The following is a 24,889-nucleotide window of genomic DNA, read 5'->3' as shown; positions in this document are numbered from 1 at the left end:
GTTGTTCTTCTTAGAGGATCCAATTTAGTATTTCTTCTATATTTTATATATTTACTTATTAATTTATGTTACATTATATTATATTAAAAGAAGACACCATTTCACATTGAATGGTTATGACTTTTCCAAAGAATTTTGACTTTTCCGATGAGTTGTGCCCTTTCCAAATGGTTGTGACTTTTATGATACGAAACAATATGCACATTCTCATACTACCATTTGTTAACTAGATATGAAGGGGTTTCTTCACATTTTTAAACTACGGTTTTTTTTATGTTTTCTATTCTTCTATTCTTTAAAACTCACGTCTGATTTTCAGACGTTGACAATCTCAAAGTTCAATAAATTTTGAACACTCCCTAATATGAATGTTAATTAATATATTGCTCCAACTAAAAATATCCAATTTAGTATATCTTTTATATTTTACATCAATATTTATTTATATTATATCGTATTAAAAGTAAAAACTCCAACAATACAATAATAACTAAGTAATGCACTTTCAGGGAGGGAGGAGAAAATATATTTAAGAGGAGGTGTAACTAAAAGATTTTAAAAGTGACTAACTTTCAGTAGTAATCATAAGAAAGCTTACATCCATTATTCATAGGAACTTATACTTTATCATTCATTTTTGGGACAAGGGACGGATTTACCCCCGAACTTTAATAAATGGTATGTACATGCCCTTCGTTATACTTTGCGTCCACATAAGTCCCTACCGTCCAATTATAGGTACACATATACCCCTCTCACTAACGGACCCCTATTTTTTTACACGTGTCTTAATCCTAGTGAACTACCTATTTGACCACTTTTTTTGACCCATAACCCAACTATCCGCCCCATAACTCAATACCCACCCAATTTTCTCTAAAATGAATCATAATTAAAATACCCACATTAATACTATTGGTCCCCACCCGATTTTTGAATTGTGTAACTTAAATGAAAAACGTGTTTTTAAAATTTTGTGATAAGTTGAAATTAAAGAATTATTTATTCATATTAATGCGTAAAAATATATGGTGGAAAATTATACGAAACAACAAATATGAAGTGAAAGAATAGAGTAATTTCTCATCGCCAAAATAGAAATTTACAGAACAATTATATTCATTTTCATTGATATTTCACAATTGTGAATATTCGAGTAAAAGAAAAAATATAATTTCTCACTATTTTCCATTTATGTACAATATTGAATATCCTAAAAAAAAAGACAATTTTACCTCAGTAGAAAGTCGAGATTTACAGTAATGCCCCTAGAAATCATTTTCTCCGCCGTTACGCCGGACACTGTAATTACTCTTCCAAATCCAGCGATACTGCAGTTTCCGATGCTTCCTCATAACTCTGGAAAACCCCCCATTCTTCACAGCCGACGCAAAATGCCTGCCAGATTTATGAGCGAAGGGCTCCACTTTCTCCGGCGCTAAAAACCCTTTTCCCATCTGGCTCAGAGTGTCCTCATACATGTTGAATCCAGTGAGAAGAATCCCATCTAACCCATGAACAACAAATCTCGACCCGACAAAAAGATTCAGATCGAAAACCCGAACTCCATCAATAGTGACGAAATCGTCGTCGCCCCTGTTCGTTTCCACCAAAATACTGTAATGGGGAAGAAGGGTGCAAAGGTATGGGGAACAAGGGAAGTAAGGTTGCGGAGTTCACTGATTGTGAGTCAGCGAGAAGGGATGACGTGGGGACCTGTTAATTTGGGATGCGCGGGGACCAATAGGATTAATTTAGGTATTTTAATTATGATTCATTTTAGAGGAAATTGGGTGGGTATTGGATTATGGGGCAGATAGTTAAGTTATGGGTTAAAAAAAGGGGTCAAACGGGTAGTTCAATAGGATTAAGACACGTGTAAAAAAATAGGGATCCGTTAGTGAGAGGGGTAAATGTGTACCTATAATTGGACGGGGGCTTATGTTGACGCAAAGTATAACGAAGGGCATATATATACCATTTATTAAAGTTCGAAGGTAAAACTGTCCCTTTTCCCTTCATTTTATAATTGTTTACTTAATTTTTTAATTTAATAATGTTCACATTATTTTTAACGTAATACATGGTTTGATATTCACGTGCAATGCACATTCGTTAGACACATTATTACTACGTAGTTAGTATATTGTACCTAATTAATTAATGGTATTTCAAAAAAATATATAATTAATTAATTAAAACTTGTAATAAGTGACTCTTTGTTGATTAAAGAGCCACTTAAAATTTGATTAAAATTAAGTGGAATTAGTTGAAGTGTATTATTAAAAACGTGTTAGATTATTAAATTATAAGGTAGTACTATTTACCTTGTTGGTTGAACCCATATCTATATTATTATTATTATGAGTCTCGGGAACCAAAGTCCTTTGGATTTTATAAATTGATTAGATAACATTCTCTTACACATGTTAGTCTATTAGTGATGTTTATTACCTCACTCTCTTTGCACCGCAACTGTCGTTAGTGATGCTTACCTTTCCTTTTTCTATTCCTTATTAGTATATAATATATGTGTGATGTGACTTGAAATTGTTTAGCATCGTAAATGTCCTTGTTGAGGGGAGGTTTTCTTTTGCTGAGGTTGGGGTGTCACATACACCCGTCTATGGACTCAACGTTCTTGCTGAGGTTTATCCCACACTGTATGAGATTTTTCTAGACTCAGCACTATGATTTTCTCCACCTTATCAAAATTGCCTAAACTCAATTGAAGTCAGCGCCATATCGACAAAACTGACACATGATCGACTCTGATATTAAACAGATCCTCTTCCTCACACCTCACTCACTTTCCTTTTTCTATTTTTTATTAGTATTATATAATAGATCCGTTCCAACCACTCTTTATTATAATAGATCTGTTCCAACCATTCTTTATTTTTGTGGCTGACCCAGGGGCGGCTGGTAAGATATAAAAAAAAGTCCTTGGGCCTTTATTGGGGCCCCATTTTTTAGTTAATTAGGTAGGATTAAAAAAAAAAAAAAAAAACTAGAACTAAAATAGCAAATGCAAATGGTATTAATGAAGTGATAGATATGACAATTACTTTTTTCCTTTCCAATAAAAAGTTGTGTACTTTTTTTTAATGTACAAGTTATCTTTTTTTTTTTTTTTTACCTTATTCTTTTTCTAATTTTATTTTGATATATTCTATCCTCCTCTCTTCCTCTCTTCGATTTCTTCTCTCTTTCTCTTTTCTAATCTTATATCCCTCTCTTATTCAAAGTTTAAGAATTTACTTATTCTATTGATAGTTTATATTTTAAATTTGGAGAAAAATATATTGCAGCAGCCCAATTCATTTTCGAAAATCAAGTCTTCATAGTTCTTGAATCCGGTAATATCATTCTAATTTCTAGTATTATTTTGTTTTGTGTCTTATGTTTATTATATTTTTTATTTGATATTGTAACTAGTGTATAAAATATTTGTTAGATTTTAATATGTCAACTAGAAAATATGAATCCTGTCATTCAAAACTTAAAAGAAAAAGAAAAGTCGATAACTTGATAAAATCTTAAAAAGGTGCTCTTGATAAATTTTAGAAGTGGTTTGGCTATATTCGAGATTGACTACACAAAAATTATTAACAACTTTGCATCTCAAAAAACTAGAAAAATAGATTTAAAATAATTTTTTTTTAATTTTTTAATTTTTTTTTAAGTCCTCTAGTTTGATTTTAGCCTTAGGCCACCAATGTGTTTGAGCCGTCCCTGGGCTGACCCCACATGTGTGATGAGATTTGAAATTGCTTAGCACACCACCTCTTTATTTTTAAAAGAATAAATAAAATCCTCATTCCAATATAAAAAACGATCCTTGGGCTCAAGTCGAGTTTCTATACGCCTAGGCCGGTACTTGGGCCTAAATTCAACTTTGGGCTTTTGGCCCATTTATATCTGACCCAATTCTTTCCCATTTGTACCTATCCTAAACTAACATGAAAAGTTGACCTTTCTTTGGGCTTTTAACCCAATTTTCACTTGCCCTAAAACTAGCAAATAATACCGGAAATAAATAAGCCTTTGGCCCAATTATAATACAACACAAAACTGGAGTTTCGGGAGGGCTTTTGAGCCATTTTCATGCCTGTATACAGTGTATACCACTGCTGTATATCACTGTATATTCTGCATATTTCACATATACTGTTGTATACGGAATGTATACAACCTTTAATTTTTCTCCGAACACCGGCATTTGCTGTTTTCCAGCCCCGTACTTTGGTTTTGACTCAAAAAGAGTAAGATTGAGCCTCCTTGGCAAAAGGTGAAATGCACGGAAAAAATTGAAAGAGTCCAATGGACTCATTCAAGGGTTCATGCCAAGAAACGAAGAGAGAGTAATTAGTAAGTGACTGACGGAAAACTGATTTAAATGTAATTATCAATCAAATTAAACAAACACACACTTAGGCACAAATAGATAACTGCTCATACACTTACATTAAGACTTGAGAAAACTATGTTCTAAAAATATAATGAAACACACAAATGGAACAGAACAACGCAAGACACTAGAGGATCAATTTCGTACACTCTTTGTAGAACATGTAATACTATTGTATTTTATAAAACAAACCAACCGTGAATTAAAGAAAATGTACGACTCATATACCATACTTTAACAGTAAAGAAATAAAGAGATACAGTTCTTAACAAATTATTTTAAAGATCCAAACATTTGTATTCATATCAATTACAAAAGAGATGGCAACCATTGGTATAGTACATACTGGGCCAGTTGGTGACCTGCTGTTATTGGTTAATTTCTATGGAGAGTTAAAATTGAGATAAATCATCTTTTTAATTTTCTAAAATAAAATTAAATATTTATTTTTAGTATATAAGTGGCGAATAAAAGTGACTGAAACAATAATAGTATTTTTTTTCCTTTTTGCTATAGAAAAGAAGATTCGAATGTCATAATACAAAATCACCATAATTTATTCAAACATTAAACACAACCAAAAGGTTACATAATCCAAACACACATTTACATAGAGAGACATTTCTAATGAAATTTATCCCTCATAAACTTTGCAAGAGCTTATTATTTAGCATAATAAATTTACAACTACAACCCGAGACTTTGAATTAATAAGATGCTTTGTTTGCTCAAAATTTCTTTCTATTAGAAAGCAATTTTCCAAACCTACAATGAAATAAACTATTTTAGTTAGCAATAAAATAGATTTATAAGAAATTTAATATGAGTAATACAACTGGCTGACGAGATATAGTAATATGAATAGGAATGTTTGTAGTTTGGCTCGGATTAGTTATTGGTTAAAATCAACATCAAACTGATCTAGTCGGTTTTTTAAATTTCTTAAATCAAGGCAAATAAAAAAATAAAAAAAATAACCGTCGGTTTGGTTCGATTTTTATGTTTTTTTTTTCGATCTAAAAGTAATTTTTTTTTTGAGGACATGCATATTTCGATAGACACAAACACCTAGTAGATGAACAATCCACAGGAAAGCTACTATTGGTTCAATAACAATACTAGAGTTATTATTACACGAACAAAGTGATTCAATTAAGAGAAAAATCCTATCTTTTCAAATATACATTGCTTTAGTTTTAACAGTAGAAAATAAATTGTTCTTAATAAATTATTTTAGATGTCTTATCATAAAATCAAATGTTTTGAACCAAAACAAAAGCTTTAGCAAGGTTCTACCAAGCATATTAAAAACTTTAAAAATCTTGATGGTTTACCTTTTCGTGATAAATATGATGCCATTTGATATTGATTTGGTTAGACTATTTTTAATTTTTAATTTTTATTATTATTTGGTTCAGCTATTTCTAGTTTATTATTATTATTATTGTTGTTTGGTTTCTACTATTTGCTGTTGTTGCTGCTATTGTTGTTGTTAATATTAATATTGTTATTATTATTTTTATTATTATCCGTGTTATAATTTGTTGTTATTATTGTTGTTGTTGTTGTTATTATTATTATTATTATTATTATTATTATTATTATTAGTATTATTATTATTAGTATTATTATTATTATTATTATTATCATTATCATCATCATTATTGTTAGTATTGACATTATTATTGTTATTGTTTGTTATTATTGTTTTTAGTTATTATTATTTGTTATAATTATTTATTATTTTTATTATTATTATTATTTGTTATCATTGTTTTGTTATTATTATTTGTTATTCACAATTAATTTATATTTAATTTTTGTTTCATATGTAAATAACAAATCTGCACTTTTAGAGAGATGATTTATACAAATAATTTCATAAATACGAAATAAATATTTGAGAAATAAACAAGTACGATGTAAAATCAAAATATATGAAGAGGTTTTACCAAATCGTCAAGGTATATATAATTTCTTTATTGATTTTTATTTTTATTTATTATTATTATTATTATTATTATTATAGATTATTGATTTATTTTTATAGGTATTTATAACTAATATTACATTTATCTTTTGTCAAAGATGTAGACACGTAAATTTTGACCGAATTTAAAGTTTTATATCATTTTAAGTACTTAAATATTTTTTAAAATTTAAATTAAATATGTAAGTATGTATCTTACTTTCGTAAATTTATTTTAAAATATTTGAAAATGACAAAAAAAATAGAGTCACATTTTAATGTAGATTAATTTTAAAGAAAATAAATTTATAAAAAAATGTCTTTTTATTTAAGTTAATAAATAAACTAGCATTTCTTAATTTATTATTAGATACTTAATTATAATATATTTTGTTAAATTAAATTAAATTAAATTAAATTAAATTATATTATATTTATTATATTGTAAATCCGAATCAAAATATATACAAATTTATATAGTTTTATGATTGTATGGAAGGATCTATCCTTTTACCCGAGCAAGGTGCCTGTCACGTAGATAACAATTTAAAATAAATTCTATATGATAAACATATTATTCAGATCCAGGTACATAATTATAACCATGCGTTTTAACATTTAATGTTAAAGCATCAAGAATATTAACATCCGTTAAAGATAATTGCAAATTAGGCTGAGTATTAAAATATACATGACCATATGCCACAATGGACACTTGTAGGAATTTATAATATGTAAAATTATTAATGATATTATTAGAGAAGATTTCTCTATATATGATTATGAATAGGATAACCCCAAGGATATCGATAATGATAATTATTACAGTGATTATTACGATATATCCGAATAAAGTAAAATGTTATGTGTGCAGGATGGACCCTCCTTGGATTACCAAAGGCAAAGGTAAAAGTAATAATACAAGGAGAAGATCATCTCAGGGATCGTCCGAACTATATCAGAAGATACTTTGAAAAAAGTGGAAGATTTCCCACAAATTAAAAGAAAAAGACAAACAGTGAAGCCGCCTCTACAATAGAGCCGTCATAACCCGACACCAACAGTAGAAACACTGTTCATCAACATTAGATATATTGTTAAGGGAACATATGGGACCCACTGTTACTAAATGTTTTTTTTAATTATATTATATTATATTATATTATATTATATTTATAAAAAATATATATAAAAAAGAAGCTAATACTATCCTACTCTACCCCACTCACCCACATCGATCTCACCCCACTTCTCCCATTACCTCCTCACACTACACACATACACAAAACACAATTATAGAAAGATAAAAAAAAAGAAGAGAAAACAATAAAAAAAAACATACAGAAACTCACACACCCAAATTCCAAAACATACACCAAACACTCTTTCCTTCCAGCAATACTAACGAAAAAAAAAAAACAAAAATTGTTCAGCGACAAAAGAAAAGTTGAGTTTGGAGTTTTTATTTGTGGTTTCTAATTTGTGGGTTGTGGTCTTTTCTTTGTGAATTAATTTTCACAAGAGGTAACGCTTAATCCTTTTTATATAGTTTAATGTCATGATTATACAAGCATTGGTTGCAATATATTGAAATTGTTAAATTTTGTATGTGTTTAAACCATTAATATTCGTTGATGTTATAATATGAAGAATGTTCAAATCTTTCATATCAACTTTATGTTTAGATATTTTATATCATTAGACTTAGTGCGAAATTGTTATATCAAATTTTATTTTATTTCAGGTTTAAATAACCCATGATTTATTTCATGTTTAAGTAAAACTATTGTCTACGTTTATTCTTGCTTTTATATTTTGATTCTCTTACGATGATACATGTATTTATGGCTTAACAAACTAAAATGATGAGAATAATTAATAACAAATATTTATTGTGTAAGATATTAATTTTAATTAGTAGGTTTTTCTTTTCATTTTAATGACTAAAATAAAGAAAAAATAAATGATTTTAGGTGTTCTTAATTCCTAACATGTTCATACTAATGTAACATGTGTAAGATTTGTATGGAAAGAATATTATTTTAATTTATTTTTATTTTGTGTTCTTATTGAATCAAAACATAATTTTTTCGTTATATTAATTTTGTTAACAAATAAAAAGAATAAAAGAAGAAGAGAAAGAAAAAAAGAAGGGGGAAAACCACACACGTCCTTGCCCAAACCCTCCCCATCCCCACCCAAATCAATATCTCTACTATCTTATTTTGATATTAATAGAATAAAATTAAATTTTAAATGATCAAGAAATAATTAAATATAAAATCTATTATAATTCAAAATCTCACAATAGTTTCAATTTTAAAAGAAAGTTACACACATTCTTGAATGATTTAGATTCTATATTTTTTAAACTGTATTTTCACAAAATATGCCTAAGAGTTAGAATGTTTGCCCTAACTAAAATTTTTGAAAACATTTTTTCTTTATATGAAAAACACCAAAGAAGATCCACTTATTTCATATTTGAAGCTTCATAAATTACATATATCTGATTCTCATTTCGATAAAATATATAGATAAATCTTTAATTTTTGTCACTTTAAAAAGTTAAAAGGTTGCAAAAAAGTGAGAAATATTTTTTTAAAAGACTATCAATTTGAAATGAAAAGTATTGCTACATTATAGGTTTTACACTTGCTTAATTTTACTTTAACAATAGAGTATCAATTATCAATAAATAGTGGAAGTGTAATTGATTTTATATATTTTTCTAGATTCTTATAAGGGGACCCCATGACAATTTGCATTGCTGGTTTTCAGTCATCGATTTTGATGGTTCTTTTTTTTCATCTTCCAAGACAATTAATTAATTTTAAAAAGGAAAAAAATTAAAAGAATCAAAATAGGAAACATAAAAAAAAAACTTTATTTTCAGGTGGTTCAATCAGACTGATACAGAAAAGAGAAAAAAATCTTCCTTTTTTTCTTCTTTATCTTCTTCATCTTCCTTTCATTTCTCAACTCCCACATTCATATTCTTTCATATTCTTTAACCTATATTCACATAATCACTAGTTGATCTTTAATGAATATGTAGATCTAACTTTTATTGGCTATGTTTTATTATCATTTTTCACACTCTGTGGTTCAGTAATTGACCGGAGACTATACCATTAAAAGGCCTAATCACAACTTAGTCTTCTTTTTTATTTTTTCTTTATTTAGGAGACCAATTGTTAAAGATATGTACTTGGTACTATTTTTATGGTTTTATGTGGGGGTTTTATGTTCTTTTGTTCATTTTGCACTTATAATTTTACTAGATTGTAGTTTTTACATTATGTTTTAATAGTTAGCAGTTTCATGAATGATGAAGTTTATGTTGCCATATAGAGTAGGTTGTGATGATATACTTCATAAACTTTCACTTATGTTAAATTTGTAATGATAAAATGTAATGACCCGGAAAGTCATTTTAGAAATTTTTACAACATTATCGTTTTACCCATATCGGTAGTTGCCCTGAGTCACTTTTGATCAGTTTGTGAAGTTGGTTAAGAATTTTGAACTATTTGTTTAACTACGGTTATTTAGTTGATGGATATTTGTTAAATAATTTATTTATTTAGTTGGGGGTTAATGGGTCAAGTACATAATTTACTTGGTACCCTTAATCACTTGACCCATGTATATAAATAAAATTAGTGAGATTTAACCTTTTTAATTATTTTAGAAAAGAAAAATAAAGAAAATAGGGAGAAACCCTAAGCGGCATCAATGAGCAGTGAGTGCTCTTCCTTCACGTAAGTATTTTGGCTGAGCTTTTATGATTGTTGTTTTGCACATAATTTCTAGTGAAAGAGTTTACACTAAATTGTCCCATTAGTTAACTAATATTTCCCACTAATAATCACATGCATGTGGCGTCAGTGCGACAATCTTCTTAATGGTGGAAGGAAAAAGAGTGAACACTTAATTGTGTATGCTGTTAGAATTGGGTCTTAAGGGGACAAAATGTGAGTGACAAGTTATTATATATTGATACCAATTGATGAACGAATATAGGTTTGACATTTTTATTGGCTTATGTCGTATTTTAATGATTATTACTGCAATGTTGGTTGTGAAAGAAAATAAGAAAATTGCATAGGAAAAGTTGAAACGAAGTCAGTGGCGTATGTATTGAAGTTGGGGTAAGAATATGGTTGATTTCTAATGCCTAATCATTGTCCAATGAGACCTAATCATTGGACAATGATGGCTTAATCATTGGACGTGATTGTGGAGCTAATAGTTTAGTGAATTAATGTTTATAGCTGAACATTAGAAATATGTTAATCTGCAAATTGCTTTGAGGCACATCACTAATATTTGACATTAGTTAATATCTAGTTATCACATTATGATTCAAGTTTTGATATATTAAGATGTGAAATTGAATATTGGGTATATTATATTATATGAAAACTCTCAGGGTTGTAGTGTTTGGAGAAATTATGACTTAACCTTAGACTAGAAATTTAGGAAATATGAGATTTGACCTATTGATTGGAATCAAGATTTAGGAAGTTGATTATAATTGAGTGAGTTTTTGGGTCTAGGCTAACCTATAGTAAAATGGGTGTTGCTAGTTTCAAAATCTTTTTGTGATTATGTACTTGATTAGATTTGCATTGATTTGGAAGCTCAACGAAAGGGAAAGACTCAAGTCCCGGAGTGATTGTTCGATTACTTGAGGCAAGTGGATTTCTAAACCCTTGTTAAGTGTATGGAATTCGTGTATTTCCTTGTAATATGTGTTTGGGGGTAATGAGACTTGGTGATGGGTTGACTTGTCCACATTGATTAATTCTAAGGATGAAAAAGGGGTAATAAAATGCAGTGTGATTAATTGTTTGTGTGTGATGTGTTGATAATGGTTTGAAAGGCTTGTTGAATCATTGTTGATGTTGTATCATGATTGTGTTGTGTGAATTGTGCAATGTTATGAAAATGGTCATCTCCTCATTATTTGTGTGAACATGTCATTTGCATTGTTCTAAGACATGGTTGTGACAAGTGTTATGTGAATTGAGAAAGAATAAGAAATTAAAGAGGATGTACCTTTTCGAGGGACGTATCGCGCGCCACGATGGATACTATATTTAGAGGGACGTATCGCACGCCGCGATGGTTACTATTATCGAGGGTCGTATCGCTCGCCGCGATGGATGCATGGACAGATATGTCCCCCATGGGTCCCAGACTGAGAGACAGCGGGTGTGTATCAATAGGTCAGACATGCATCACTATACTTGACATTGCATTACATTGCATTGAACATATTTATCATTAGTGAACTTGATATTGTGTTTTGCTGATCTTGTGAGTGCCTTTCTGTGGAACTTTGATTGATGAATATTGAGCTTGTTGTTGAGGATATGTAATTGTTAGAGTGTTGTTGTTGAGCTGTGTGTTATGTGAATTATGAACTGTTAGGTTGGATTGGTTTTAAGCAAGTTGTAGTTGTGGCGGTTGTAATTGATGATTATTGAGCTGGTTGTTGAGAATATGTGATTGTTAGAATGTTGTTGTTGAGATATGCGCTTGTAAATTGTGAACTGTTAGGTTAGGCTGGTTTTATGCAGGTTGTAGTTGTGGAGGTTCGGTTGGGGTGTAAGGAGTACCCATATTCTATCCCCTTAGCTTGTGTTTAGAGGTTTACTTGCTGAGTACTGTGTGGTTTGGTACTCACCCCTTGCTACTACATTTTTTTTTTGTAGGTTACTAGCCCGGACCTATGTGATATTTTCTCTTCTCCTTGTCTGAGGCTTCTTGTGGAGGTTTGTGAGGTAGCTGCTTGTCATTTCAGTGAACCTTCTTACTCCTATTTATGATCTTGTTCTATTCTAGAAATAAGTTCATTTGAGACTTGTGTTTTTCTTTTGAATCAATTGTAATACTTTAGAGGCTTGTACACGTGACAACCAGATTTTGGGGATATTTTTGAGTTAATTATAAATTTCCTCATTTTATTGTAATGGTTGAGTTTTAGGCTAACTTGTCTTGGTGGGATAAGACGAGTGCCATCACGTCTATTTTTGGATCGTGACATAAAATTTATATTGTAAATTAAAAATTACTTATAAAATTGGGCATTACAACATATCAAAGACAAATTGTGTTACATATTTTACTTTTAACTCTAATAGGAATATCTCAATTTAAATCTTTATTTTATTTTCTCTTTCTTTTTACAGGTATAAAAGATTAGAATTGAAGCAACATTGATTGTAAGCTATGTGTCACCACATTATTGATACTTTGGAAGGAATTTTTACTTATATGTATTTGTTTAGGAGTAATATTTGATATATTTTAGTTAGATTTTCTTGTCATTGGACATATTTTACTTTTATTTAAGGAGTTTGTAATGAGATATTATTCTTTAGTATAATTTTAGTTATTTTTATTATATGATCATGGGTGAATTTTGATACAAATATTTTTGTCATTAAATAAATTAATTCATCACAACTTGTTTACTTTCAGTGACAAAAAATGTATTGACGTAGTACCCTTTTTTGTTGAATATGAATAATTTTTTTATTTTGTGACAATTGTTATTGTCACTACTTATGATAATATTTAGTGACAATATATGTTGTCGGTAAAAGCAACACTTTCAGTGACAAAATGATAGATTTAATCACAAAATTATTAACCTTTTTTATAATAATAAATTTGTCCCTAATTTATACATTTAAGGACAAAATATTTTTTTGTATATAAAAAATAGTCTTTAGTGACGATATTATATTTTTTCAACTACGAAATACATATAACTTTAGAGACAATTGATGTCGTCCCTGATTGAACGAAATAATTAGCGACGATATAGTTTTGTCGGTAGTAATAACCTTTTTAGTGACAAAACATACTATTAACTACAAAAAAAGTTACACTTTTTATGACAAATAAATTCGTCACAAATGTTTATGCATTTGGGGACGATTTTTCTTTTTGTAGTTAATATATTAGTTTTAGCGACGAAGCACTAAATCGTCTTTGTATACTTTTAGTGATGACTGATTGACGAAATTTTTTTCGTCACACAAAGTTTTTAGTGACGAAACATGATTTATAGCTGGCGAAATTATTTGTCCCTCATATTCTAATTTGTTGTAGTGTAAGTGATGGTTGTCAGTTAGAGAAACTCTCACAACACATTTTGTATTCTTATATACACAGAGTTAATTGTATTTTTATATACATTCAGAGTTTATATTGTATCTTTGAATACATCCAGAGTTACTATTGTATTTTTAAATACATAGAGTTGTTATCCCTGTTTTAAAAGCTTTTCTTTATATTGCATTTATTTTATTGCTTTATATTGAAATGAGTTGAGTTGAGCCCAGGTATGTTCTTTCAGTTTCTTTCAAGCTTATATCTTGTTTAGAATTCCCCTCGCATGCTCGTACATTCAATGTACTGATGCCAGTTGGCCTGCATCTTCTTATGATGCAGATTCAGGTAACTAGGATCAGCATCCAGCGCATCATTGATCTAGTTGAGCTTCAGAGTTGTTGGTTAGACTCCTTGCTTTCGGAGGATCCCCTTTTTCATTACTTTATCATTTTAGTTCATTAGGATGTCGTGGGTCTTGTCCCGACGTCCATCTCAGTTGTTAGATGCTTCATAAACAGTAGTTGATGTTAGTTCTTGAGTTTTTTCATTCCTGTTTTAATGATTGAGACTTGAGTGTCATTTTGGCTAGTGAATGTTCTTTATACATTCTAAGTATTTATTGAGCAGTTCAGTTTACTTTTTAAAGTATTTTATCATGAGTAAGTCTTCCGCTAAGAGTTAAGCCAGGCCAAGGGTTCGCTTGGGACCAATAATGATTTTCGAGTGCGAGTCCCGCCCAGGGTATAGGCTCGGGGCGTGACATATGGACCTTATGAATAGAGTATTCAAGCCTTATTTAGATATGTTTGTTATCGTGTTCATTGATGACCTTCTAATCTATTCGAGGACTAAGAAATATTATGCTAGCCATCTCAGAATATTTCTCCAAACTCTAAAGGATAAGGAGTTATATGCTAAGTTCTCTAAATGTGAGTTTTGTCTTGAGCTTGTAACATTCTTAGGCCATATTGTTTTCGGTGACGGGATTAGAGTTGACACTCAAAAGATAGAGGCAGTGCAGAATTTGCGTAGACCCACATCTCCAACTGATATTAGGAGTTTCTGGGGGTTGGCTGGATATTATAGGAGATTCATTGAGGGGTTCTCATCTATTTCGTCCCCTTTGGCCCAGTTGACTCAGAAAATAATGAAGTTTCAATGGTCTGAAGCTTATGAGAAAAGCTTTCAAGAATTGAAAAAGAGGTTGACTACTGTCCTAGTTTTGACTTTACCAGAAGGTACTCAAGGTTTTATTGTGTATTGTGATGCGTCTAAAGTTGGTTTGGGTTGTGTGTTGTTGCAGAATGGCAAGGTTATAACTTATGCTTCCAGACAATTGAAAGTTCATGAGATGAATTACCCAACCCATGATCTATAATTGGCTGCCGTAGTATTTGCTTTAAGAATATGGCGTCATTATCTCTATGGTGTTCATGTGGATGTGTTCACCGATCACAAGAGTCTTCAGTATGTGTTTAGTCAGAAAAAGCTCAATCTCAGACAAATGAGGTGGTTGGAGTTACTCAAAGATTATGACATGAGTATTCTTTATCACCCAGGTAAGGTTAATGTTATTGCAAATGCCTTGAGCAGGTTGTCCATGGGTAGTAACGCCCATTTTGAGGAAGAAAAGAGAGAGTTAGCAAATGATGTGCACAGACTTGCACGCTTAGGAGTTCGACTAATGGATTTCACAGAATGAGGAGTAGTGGTGATGAATGGGGCTGAATCATCATTAGTGTCAGAAGTAAAAGAGAAGCAAGACAAGGATCCTATTTTGCTTGAATTGAAGGTAAATGTTTATAAGCAAAAAGTAATGGCTTTTGAACAAGGGGGAGATGGTGTATTGAGGTATCAAGGTAGATTGTGTTTACCAAATGTGAATGATCTCCATTCTTAGTACTCTTTAATTTATATACTTGATGTGTTAAATTTGCTTGTTGGGTGTTGGAACTAAATGATTGATGTTACACCCTTAGCCTATTAAGAGTAATCTCATTCGAGGACGAATGTTCCCAAGGGGGAGATATTTTAATATATCGCTATTTGAAGGAACTAGAAAGAGCTAGAATTAGAAAGAGTCATTTTTGGGAATAATGAAAAATTTGGAAAATTGGTTGAGTTATTTTAAGTTTGAGTTTTGGGTGAACTTTAAACAACCATAACTCTTAGATCATGATGAGTTAGGTGTTCTACTAGATATCGTAGGAAATATGTTTTAATTATCTTTCCAACGCCACTGAGTTTTCTCAATTTCGAGTTCGTATGAAGGAGATATGCCTATTTAAAGTTGGGTTGTCTAGATAAGGAAAGTCTAAACCGGATTTTTGAAGGGTATAATGGTCTTTTAACTACCCAATTAATTTATTTCGTATTTAGTAAGTTATGTGGGGTATAAACTGAGTTAGTTCAATTTTTGCAATTAAGAAATACGTTAGGGCTTTGAGAAAAGAGAAAAGAGGAGAAAGGAGAAGAGAAGTTCAAGATTCGTTAAGTTCTTGCAATTTTGGTTGTGGAGTTCGCCAATGATTCAATCCTACGAGGTATGTGAGACTTTCATAGCATTGTGTTTGTTCACCCACGCGCCAAACATGTTTGTTTCAATGGAATTTGTTCTAGAAAGTCGAAAGTATGATGTTCTTGAATTATGTTTTTGAAATTGGCTTTAGTTCATAAGATTTGATGGGATTGTTGAGTTCTTGATGGAATCGTGTCGATTTTATAATTGTTTGGAGTTAGAATCATGTGTACATATACTGGGTATCCAAACCTAAAGAAGAATTGATAAATAGAATAGAATTTAGGCGACTTGAGGTGAGAAAACGAAGAAGGAAAAAGTCGAGCGGGTTTCAGCACGCAAGTTCGTGTCGCAGACTTGCTCCCCCAGTGCACAAAAATCACCTCCGCGTCGTGGAGAAGATGCGGACTCCTCTGTTTCAAAAATAAATTTCGCGATCAAATATTTAAATGCATCTCTGCGTCGCAGACTTGTTTCCAGACAGTGATTTCTTGATTGTTTCTGATGTTTAACTATCTAAAAACACTTCTAAACATCATGAGATCTTTCCTATCACAAATCACAATCCCTGAATCTATAAATTCAATCCAAGGAAAGTTAAGAGTCAAGTCAAGAGAAGTTATAGAGTTTTTCAAAAGTTTTTTACAAACGTTTTAACTTTGTTTTAAGACTTAAATAGTGGGTTGAGTAAAGAGTAAGAGTAGAGTTCATTTCTTCAAAGATTATACGGGAACTAAATATTCCCAAGAGTTAAAATGTTTTCACATTTGAGTAAGAAAGGAAACACCGATTTCCAAGAGAGTTTTTAAGCTAAGTTTTGAGTAATTATCTCAAACCAAAGAAAAAGTTTTATTTTAAAAACATATGAGTTGAGTACATTTTGGGAGTAGTATTGAGCACCGATATGGGGACGTGAGTTCATAATAACTCAAGTCTCAACAAACCATGTAGCCATCATGTGTAGAAAGGTTCATACTTTTTGGATGATTCCTTAGTACTTTTTAGCATAAATCTAGTGCATCCACTCAGTTAAGGCGTTCTATCTGAATGCAAAGTATAGGACGGGGCCCTGCATAAGCGGTGGAGCATGTGGTTTAATTTGATACAATGAGCAAAATCTTACTAGCCCTTGACATATGAATAAGAAAACGTGTCCTTAATGTGATGGAACTTACTTTCATACAGGTGTTGCATAGTTGTCGTCAGCTCGTGTCGTGAGATGTTTGGTCAAGTCCTATAATTTACACTCCAAAAGCTAGCTCGAAGGGAGGAAGATTGTTCAATCCTTATAAGGAGTTCACTCATCTCATTAACCAACAATGTGAGACCTTTTGCTTTAATCTTTAACACTTCACCTCAACACTTCACTTCACGCCCAATGCTTAGCATCTGGTGCGTAGGAAAATTTTGGGTAATTTTTTATTTTTTGGGGCCCCAAGATTCGGCGAGATGAGCTATGCTCTGATACCATGTTAAATTAGGTCTTGGGCCTAACTCACATCCCAAAAGCTATCTCAAAGGAGGAGGATTGTTCAAGCCTTATAAGGAGTCTATTCATCTCATTAACCACCAATATGAGACTTTTTACTTTAATATTTAACAAAAGTGGACATGAAGAAGTATGAAGTTTGTCATCACAAAAAAATAAAGGAATTAGGAACTATCTTGATCTTTGTATCTACCTTTAAGATTACATGGGGTTTTGATGATCGACATATATTGATTTACTTATCTACACTTTACCTTCTTACATGGTTACTCGAAGTAAGTTCAATACTTATCTCCAATTTACCTTCTTACATGATTACTCGAAGTAAGTTCAAATGTCATAGCAGAAAATTATATATATATTTCTTTTTCTTGCTTAGAAAAATAGAAGATTCAAATCTTATACAACACTCTATAAACTACATTTATTTTCTTCCATAGAAGGATAATCTTAAATCAAAACAAATATGAACCATATTACATAGATAGAGGTATATTTGTATTGGAATTTATCCCTAATCTCTTCTCTATTTTTGAGGTTTAAATATTTAAATAGTTTTACAATAACACAAGACACATGCAATCACAAATATTTAATTATAAATAAAATTATAATTAGCATTTAAAAATAGATTTATTGAGAAAGTAAAAAACCCTAATATGTAGCTTATACAAGCAAAAGTCTACATCTATTCCCTTCATTTAATTTTACGTGTCTTAATTTGACAGAATACAAAGATAATATAACGAATATTTTTGAAAATAAAAATGCGAATAACATACTCTGAAGATTAGACCGTGTATAATATGTATATTACCTCTTTAGAGCTTCTTCATTAGTTTCAGGATCCTCTTTGGAGTTTTGTTTCTTCAACAAATTTTCACCAACTTGTACCAATAATTTCATATTAGCCTCTGTAGCATTATCCATTGCAGTAGTTGAACCTGTTAGTGCATTTTCCTGTTTTTATTTATTTATTATATATAAAGAACAATTAATTATTTAAGAACATATACAAAATATACTCAATATTTATACCATGTATATATATATTAGTTATACACATTATATTCCTCGTATACACTTTAGATATCTATCCTATTTAGCGATGAATTATCACAAAATTTTATTGGCTACGATGGTATAGAATTATAACTTTTGACGGGGGATTTATATATACAAAAATTGTATTGACCTTATATATACAGAATAATTTTTCTAATGTAAGGAATTTAATTAAACATATACCCCCCTTGCACCCTCATATATAGTTATTTCAGACTTAGTTACGAGTAATTTAGTAATCGATAAAGTAAATAATTAAGTGAGATGGTCTTACTTGAATCCTAAGGTAGTTTTTTTGAGCATTTTGTAAGACAGTAGCAATGTAATTATCATTCATGTAAGAACTTGCTGAAGACATAATTTGTAGAAAAGGACTTGAATGTTTATTATGAATTAGCCACTCCATAGCACCCCATTTAGTTGCTTCTTGTGCTGTATATGTTGTATAAAAATCTGCAGCATTGCCAATGCCTAATGAGAGTAGCAAAATTTCATTGTAGTTCATTGATTTAATTGATGACAATGCTCAATCCGCTTGCGTCGAATGGTTGGTTACCACGCTAAGTGCAACTAAGGCCTGTATGTATATTTACTGTCATGTCAGATCTCTTTGTAACACTCTCATTCTTGGTAAGAACATATTTGCATCATTAATTATATAACAAACATATAGATAGCTAGAGGCCATGTTTTTAATGAGGATATACTTAGTCTCACTAGTTTAAGACACTAGTTTGATTTGAACTCTGGTCTTGTGGGTGATTTTCTAAGCTTGTACAAACAGCACAAAGACACTCATATGTTTTTCATGGATGTACGGTTAATATACCAGTTTATCAAAGATAGATATACATATATAGATATGAATTTTTTCGAAGTTAACAGGTGCACGTGCACCCTCACCAAACCATGTGGATCCGTCTTTGCTCTAGATACATGTATTTCGAATACATGGGGTCAAATTTATGTGTAATTTGTTTTAGATACATTGAATCTAAGTGAATTCACATGTATCAGAGATACATATATATAGCAAACCTCGCACACCTCCCTCGCCACTCTCCCATGTATCTGGTAATCCAGATACATGCGAATCACTCTAGATACAATATACATATACATGTATCTAGTGTGATTCACATATATCTGAGATACATACGAATCTCGCTCGTTTCCCTCCCTACCTAATCTCGCTCGCGTCTCTCCCTACCTAATCTCACCTGCCTCTCTCCCTATTTTTATGCATATGGTAGCAACTAGAAAAAGTACACGTATCTAAGTGTAAGATACGTATGAAACTCTTAATTAGTGATAATATACGTAATATTTTGAAAGTACAGATAATAATAGTATATATGATAGCGAAGTATGTCTAATTACGTACCGAATTTGTAGCAGCAACACTACCATCAATAAGATTGAACTCACCTTGATTTACTTTAGCATCATTAGTGACAAAATAATGTGGTGGAAAATATGTTGGAGCTGCGGCCGTGCTGTAGCATATGTCACACATCTTTGCATCCAACTCAGGAGAATTGGCTAACTGTGTATAAGTTTGTGTCTAATTAGATAATTATTTCTAAAATCAGCTCATAAAAATATAATTTGCTCGTGATCGGTACGTTCAAATTTAGACAGGTCATTGATCCGTTCATTTATTGACTCATCCTATTAGAAAATTGAACTGACATGTAGATCTAGAAAAGTTGACCCAATCTTGTTGAAATGTTTTTAGAAAAAATATTTTAATTCATTATAACTCAACTCATTTTAATCGAATAAATTTTAAATCGATTAATAAATTAATGTAATATATTGAAAGATTTACCTTGGACTTAGTGAATATTATTGGTTGATTTTTCTTGATGTCAAAGGTTGGAATGACAACATTTGTTAAAGCTTGATGCAAACGAGTCTCTCCCAACTTATCTTGCAAAACTTTGTGAAGATATTTTCCATCATATTTTGGAGCAAAAATTGGAGGCAATGCACTGCAATTGAAACCAAAATTTTGTATTAAAACATATTTCGATACGGGGTTGACCTATACACATATGTTGTAGAATGGAAATAATATGTGACAGCCTAGCCCGTTAGTGATATTGTTAGTTTGTTGGTAAAACCTGTTTACTTATATACCAATATCTTTTCTGTATTTTGTCGATGTGAGACTTTTTATCTTAAATTGGGTGTGACATACATCCCCTCTATGGACTCATTGTCCTTGTTGAGTTTTTCTTATTTGCTGAGCTTTTCTTATCTTAAGTTGGGGTGAAACATACACCCCCTTTTATGGACTCAACGTCCTTGCTAAGGTTTACCTCACCGCATGAGATTTTTCTAGACTCAGCACTACGGTTTTTCCCGCCTTATCGAAATTTGCCTAAACTCAGTTGAAGTCAGGGCCACATCGACAAAACTGACACATGATTGAGTCTGATATCATTTGTGACGGCCCAATCCGCTATTGATATTATCCGCTCTGACTTAGGTCCGGACAACTTTAAAACACATTACTAGTTTGTAAGACTTGCTTAATCATATACCAAATATCTTATCTATGTTTTACCAATGTGAAACTTCTTATCTTAAGCTAAGATATCATATAATCGGATGTATTTTAATACATATATGTATGTATAAATGTTAAAGTTAGAATAAAATTGTCAAATAGTATGTAAAAGTAATTATATGTACCTAGGTGGGAAAATCCTTGGGCCATGCTCAAAGTAAAAGGATACGATATCTTTGGCAGCACAAAAGGGAAGATTATTCTCATTTGGAGCAGTGATCATAGTGGCTAGTATTCCACCTGTACTTGTTCCAGCAATCACATCAAAGTAATCTACAACTTTGCATCTTTACCATTCAATTCCTGACTCAAAAATAATCTTTTTCAGGATGATTGCTATAACGTCTTTTTCAACACATAACAAAGTAGGGGCAGATCTATAGTGTGTCCAGGGGGGTCATCCGACCCCCCTCGAAAAAAAATTACACTATATATATAAGATCAATTTTTTTGTGTATGTGTATATATTTAAAATTGAACCCCCTGAACATATGTCAAAGGAGTAGCTCAATGGTTTATGGGGGTCAAGATTCAGCCTATGTGAGCTTTGGGTCACGGGTTTGATTCCAGGCAACAACATTTTTTTTATTTGAACCCCCTTGATAGAATTCCTGCCTCTGCCACTGTAACAAAATCTAATGACAAATCTAACATGGAAGACAATTAATACTGTTAATTAAACTACATGATATAGACTTTAAAGAGGATTTTTATGAAGGATTGTGAGATAACCTTTCACTCAGAAGATCGGGTTGTGGACATACGAGATCCTTATAATAGATTTATCGTCATAAAAGATTTTCAATTATTAGTATTGATTTGTCATCTTGTTATTTCGATCCCAACATGATAATCATTAAAATAATACAATTCAAATATAAAAAATATATAGTAATGCCACATCCACACATACGTGAAAAAAAAAACATAGTTACGATACGTCGATACCTGAAGTTGGTCTTCAAGAAAAGCAAGAATAGTAGCCGGAATAATTCCTCTTATGCCTCCTCCATCAACACTAAGAATTGTCACCATTTCTCCCATCACATGAGATGTTACTACTAAAACAAGTATAATGAAAAATGATGTTCTAGTTGGCATTGTTAGACCATCTTTTTTGGAGTACAAAAGCATCAACTAACAAGTGAGGGTTTATATAATCGGATGAAAAGCCTTTGGTTCAAGTCCAGAATGATCATTTACTTTTTGTAATCAGATTTGTTGGCAGAGTAATCTCACAATTATGATATTTGTAAGCCGAGTCAGACCTATGTAGGGTCAAAGAGGTTCAAATGAATCCACTTGATCGAAATATTTTAATATTTTATATAGGTTAAATTTGATAAATTAAAATTAATCATATCATGTTAAATGAACTAATGTGATCCTATGGTGTGATGATTTAGTAGGTTCAAAAAATTATTGTGATATGATGTTTGAAACGCCTATGCAATATTAAATCTTAGATATTTTTTTACTAATTAATTTTTTGTTTTGTGTTACCATATATATATTACAAATGTGTGCACATTTGGTCAATTTTAAGGTTATACCTTGTTACTTTCTCTCTATGAATTAATGTTCTCTATTTCTTACTCTTGTTTTTTTTTCTATTTTTAAGGGCGTTTGACTAAAAGCTTATTTGGATTGATTTATTTTAAATGCTAAAATAACTTGAAAGTATTTTAGTAGTGTTCGAATAAATATAAAAGTATTATTAGACATTTGTTTTAAAGTCAAAAAGACAAAAAATTATCAAAAGTCATAAGTTAGAATTCTTAATTATGACTTTTAAGTCAAACAGACAAAAAATAAGTCAAAAGCTATAAATAGAATTTCTAACTTAATATTGTTGAGCAATAAGTCATAAATCATAATCTCGTGCAAACAAATTCTAATAATATAAGTTTGTCAAATTGACTTTTAAAAGATATTTGACTTAGTGTATTAGCTGGTCAAAGTGTTGACCAAGCTTATTTTTAAAAATGATGTGTTTGGCTAGATATTTGGGAGGGAATAAGTGTTTATTTGTAATACATAGTAGTTGAAGTTGTTTTCGAAACTAAAAAAGTATAAGTTTTTCCAAGAAACACTTTAAAGAAAAATACACTTTAAAAATACTTTCAAAAAGTTTGACCAATTATTAATTGCCGAAAAAAAGTTCATTTTTATTTATTGATTAAAAACAAATTATTTTTCACCAACAAATACTTTTTTGAAAAAAAGACTTTTCACCATAAGTTGATTTTAGAAAATGGCCAAACATATTGAGGACGTCTGATTAATTGTCAACATACCTTCTTAATATTTTGTGCAAATGATAAAAAAAAGTTATATTATTTGTGTATTTAACTTCACTTATATTATGCTGTTAATTCACCTTGATATCCTTATGTGATAGATCAAATTACTAGCATCAAAATAAATAGTACGATTTTTTTTCTCTCATTCATCTAGGATATCTAAGATCAAGAATCTCTTATATTTATAATAGTTATTTGTATAGTATTAACTTGGCACTTCTAAATTGATACACCCTCTGACTATTTTTATTTGTAATGTATTAACTTGACACATTTTTTAATGATCAATAAATTACTAATAAATTACTAATAAATTCAATGCTTTGAGAAATGAATATAATTAATAGTAAAAAAATTAAAAACTAAAAATGATTGTTTTATCTAAAAAAAAGAAGAAAAAGAAACGAGTTTTAAAAGTCGCCACTTATTTTTTAAAGTAAAACTAAGAAAACTATTTTTTTCAAAAGATTAAAAACAGAAAATCTAATGAAATTGTAACACCCCAGAAATTTTTTTCGAACTAAGACTCGAACCGTTCATCGTTGTGAGTGAGATTTTACCGAGGAATTAAAATTTCTTAAGTGTTAAGGTCATTAGATGTAGCACCTTGAGTTCTAAAAAGAATTAAATTAGAATTTTGCAAGTTAAGCTAAGTATGAGTTTTGGGTCGACTTCAAATGACCATAATTCCTAGATCAGGATGAATTAGGTGTGCTACCAGATACCGTAGCGAAGATCTTTAAATTATATTTCCAACGCCGCTGAGTTTCCTAAGTTTCGAGGTCGGATGAGTGAGATATGACCTTTTGAAGATAGGCTGACTAGTTAAGGAAGGTTAGCCGAAAATAGAGAGGGGTATTTTGGTCTTTTCCTTACCAAATCAGATTTAATTTGTTTTTAGTGAGATCTTAAGGGTCTAATCCTATTAGGTTCAGTTTTATAATCCTAAAATATGCCTAGGGTTTTAGTTGAGAATTCAAGAAGAGAAAAGAGGAGAAAAGAAAAAGGATGAAAGCGTTCGTCGAGATTCTTGCATCTTGTTGCGGATTTTCGCCATGAGTTTAATCCCTAAGAGGTATGTAAGCTTCCATAGTGTTGGGTTCTTTCACCCACATGCCAATCATAATTTATTCAGCGTAATTTCGTTCTTGAAATTTATGGATTTAAGTTCTTGATAAGTGTTCTTGAAGTTTCATCAAGTTTTGAAGTAAGATTTTGCTTAGGTCAACTTTAAACGACCATATCTCTTAGAATATTAAGAGTTACGTGAGACATAACCTATCCAATTAAAGGTAATTGAATCTACTTTCCAACCCCACCAGTTTCACGTCAATCCAATATCTGAGTAAAAAGTTATGACTATTTTAGTAATCTATACAGTGCTGTTACAAATTAGCCGACGGGAAAATATTGAAAATAATCGTTTTT

At 30.8% G+C, this 24,889-nt stretch overlaps 2 pseudogenes; both read right to left on the bottom strand.

The window, feature by feature from the left end:
* Positions 1-1,249: 1,249 nt before the first annotated feature.
* LOC125841679 (uncharacterized) lies at positions 1,250-4,222 on the bottom strand (annotated as a pseudogene).
* Positions 4,223-5,024: 802 nt separating this feature from the next.
* LOC125878252 (patatin-2-Kuras 1-like) lies at positions 5,025-22,259 on the bottom strand (annotated as a pseudogene).
* Between the last annotated feature and the right edge of the window lie 2,630 nt (positions 22,260-24,889).

Source organism: Solanum stenotomum, chromosome 10 (genome assembly GCF_019186545.1).
Source record: "Solanum stenotomum isolate F172 chromosome 10, ASM1918654v1, whole genome shotgun sequence".
In the NCBI taxonomy this organism is placed as follows: domain Eukaryota; kingdom Viridiplantae; phylum Streptophyta; class Magnoliopsida; order Solanales; family Solanaceae; genus Solanum; species Solanum stenotomum.
Note: the sequence above shows the minus strand (reverse complement) of the source record. Positions and strands in the feature narration are given on the sequence as shown.